The sequence below is a fragment of the Lynx canadensis genome, chromosome A1, assembly GCF_007474595.2.
Source record: "Lynx canadensis isolate LIC74 chromosome A1, mLynCan4.pri.v2, whole genome shotgun sequence".
NCBI lineage: Eukaryota > Metazoa > Chordata > Mammalia > Carnivora > Felidae > Lynx > Lynx canadensis.
The window spans coordinates 31,731,738-31,735,087 of NC_044303.2; the positions used below are offsets into that span (position 1 = coordinate 31,731,738).

At 37.7% G+C, this 3,350-nt stretch overlaps 1 non-coding gene across 1 annotated transcript; it reads left to right on the forward strand.

Moving 5' to 3' along the window:
• The first annotated feature begins 1,007 nt into the window (after positions 1 to 1,007).
• Positions 1,008 to 1,114, forward strand: LOC115526778. Its single transcript, XR_003972755.1, has one exon. It is a non-coding gene; the product is annotated as a U6 spliceosomal RNA (small nuclear RNA).
• The last annotated feature ends 2,236 nt before the right edge of the window (positions 1,115 to 3,350 follow it).

Sequence of the window (3,350 nt, forward strand, 5' to 3'; positions counted from 1 at the left end):
CTTGAAATGTGGCTAATGCTACTGAGGAACTGAACTTTAAAATTTTCTTAACATTAACTGACATAAATTTAAATGTGTATAGTCATATGAGGCTAGAGGACATGTTATTAGACAGTGTAGTTTGAGACAAATTTTGTTTTATTTGCTAGACACATAAAATGGACATTAATATCTTTTATTCCTTTAGTATCTTCAATTCAGCCCTCTCCTTGTTATACTGATGGTTACCTCTTTTAATTCAGTTTTTTCATCTGTATTGTTGCACCATCTTCCTGTATGTTCCCCTGTCATTGTACTCCATCCTAGAGACCCTAAGATATTTGTAAAACATAAAAAACTTTGTCACTTCTGTGTTTACACTCAGCTCCCCAAAGCCTTCAGTATTTTGGCCCCAGATTTACTCTCTAGCCTCAGACTCCTGCCACATCATCAAAAACTCACCTGATTCAGGAGGACATATCACTCCTTCTAAAATTCTTTTAAGAAATTGTATATTTTTATGTCTTCATGATTTTGCATGTTCTAATTGCTCTTTCCGGAATGATTCTCCAGCATTTTCACTGATGTTTCTCTAATTCTTCCTTTAAGACTAAGCTCATTTGTAACCCGGTGATCTTTAACTGCTCCTAATTCCCCAGGGAAATCTATGTTAAGGATCTCTCTTCACTGTTTACATAACATACACTTTTGCTATCCTGGTAATAACTACTAAATTAACAGCTGACTGTGGTCATAAATAAAAGCTTAGTAGTCCAGGACTCACAATATAAAATGTTTTCTTCAATATCGAGTACTCATTAAAAGAGAACCGCTGAATGATGACGAGAATTGTGAGAAATTAAGAGAGTTATCTAATATGATGGTTCCGTGGTATATTTGATGGCTTAAATATATTGATATTTTTGAAATACGTAGGTTGTCAATGAACTTTGTTCAAATAAACTAAACACTTTTCCTCACTTCTGTTCAATATTAAATAATTTTATATTGAAAAATATTTGCACCCAGTGCTCACTTTGGCAGCACGTGCACTAAGATTGGAAAGACGCACAGAAGACCAGCACGGCCCTTGTGCAAGGGTCACCTGCACATTCATGGAAATCTCCCAACCTAGATTTCAATTTGCAGTATATTGGAAAGTATGTAATTCAAGGACAAGAATATTCTTCATTTTTATGTGTTCCAGAACATCCCATGTAACTGAACATGGTGGCAGTATTTATCTTTATTTAAAAAGTTCTTGGGGCGCCTGGGTGGCGCAGTCGGTTAAGCGTCCGACTTCAGCCAGGTCACGATCTCACAGTCCGTGAGTTCGAGCCCCGCGTCAGGCTCTGGGCTGATGGCTCAGAGCCTGGAGCCTGTTTCCGATTCTGTGTCTCCCTATCTCTCTGCCCCTCCCCTGTTCATGCTCTGTCTCTCTCTGTCCCAAAAATAAATAAACGTTGAAAAAAAAAAAAAAAAGTTCTTGTGAGGAGGCGACATAGTAGGGGATGATCAAATTATCCAGAAAATGGTTTCTGTGAGACTTTACTTTGATATCAAGTCTTGATAACTTGTTATTTTGCCTTTAGATAGCAGAGACTTACTTTCATTATAAAAATTCTGATTTTTTGGGGCGCCTGGGTGGCTTAGTTAAGTGTCCAACTCCTGATTTTAGCTCAGGTCATGATTTCACAGTTCATGACTTCAAGCCCCAGGTCAGGCTCTGTGCTGACAACGCAGGGCCTGCTTGGGATTCTCGCTCTCCCTCTCCCTTTGCCCCTTCCCTGCTCACACTCTCTTTGTCTCTCTAAACAAACAAACAAACAAACTTAAAAAAAAATTCCAATTTTCTTAGTTTCCTGAATAGAACTTACACATCGGATGTAAAAGAGTAATGCTCCCCCCAACCATGATATATTATGGGCCATAAGAAGCAGCTTTGTCACTTATTGTCATTAAGTACCCATTAATACAATATTTTTGTCTGTTTATATCATGAGATGATTGATTTAAAAAATTTAGGGGCGCCTGGGTGGCGCAGTCGGTTAAGCGTCCGACTTCAGCCAGGTCATGATCTCGCGGTCCGTGAGTTCGAGCCCCGCGTCAGGCTCTGGGCTGATGGCTCAGAGCCTGGAGCCTGTTTCCGATTTTGTGTCTCCCTCTCTCTCTGCCCCTCCCCCGTTCATGCTCTGTCTCTCTCTGTCCCAAAAATAAATAAACGTTGAAAAAAAAATTAAAAAAAAAATTTATAAATGTATTATGTGTGCACATATCTTCATCTGATACATTCATTGAGAATCTCATCCTTGATGAACTTTCCATGCATGCTTATTTTACATTTATTTTCCTTGTCATCTCACTGTCTTGAGTCCTAAAAGTATGCATAATGGGAATAATTACTCTTAAGCTTATGTGCCCTTTATTTCACAGTGCATTTAGAAGACCCAATCTATGAAAGAGTGACTTTCTTTTTCTCTAAAATAACTACCAATTCAAGGTGTTTATTGGTGGCAGCACGGTCCATTAACGCAATCCCCTAAGACTTGCACTCTGCTATGATGAACAGATTCTGCTACGGAAGAACATCCCAGGCAATAAAAATATAATCTCTTTTCAGAGTCATTACCCTCAGCAATTAAAGCTTTTAAAAGTAGAAAACTCATATTTTCAAGTTTTTTCACTAGGTGATTAGATTTTTTTAAAAAATAGGGTGTAAATAAAGAAGTGATAGTTGGATATTTTACTCTTACAAATTAGTTCCTAAACTGATTTGCACTTTGAAGTTAGTCTAAGCTACTGAAGCAATCTTGCTCTTTTAAGAGTAACTCTGTTACAAAATTTTTCAGTTTTAAGTACTCGTTTAGTTAAAAACTCGTTAGTAACTTCTCTTGCTAATTGTTTATAAAACTAGGTATCTTGGAATAACTGTAGTTTGGAAAAACTAAACTTTGTTATATTAATTGCTGAGAAGTCACAGAAGTAAAGATCAGATAGTGTCTAAAAATGGAAATTAAAGGAGGACTCCTGGGAGAACATGAGCTTCTCCCACATGGCTGTCTGGGGTGCAGTGAACCAAGAGAAAGCCTAGGTTCTGTCCAAGATGGAATCTAACAAAAGATCCTCTTGCTCCCACAACATACTGTGCACACATGCTCAACACTGTGATCAGTTTGGGCCATACAATCAATGTAAATGTGAACAAGAAATAAACTCTCCTGAAAAAAGGGGGCAATAATGAAACCTGACTATCTTGATGTTTTAGTACTCAGGAGAGGGAGGAGATTAGTTTCCCTTATGAATATGTGACATCTAATGGACCTCTTATGATTTTTGTAGTTCAAACCACTTTGGAGCAAAAAATATACAAA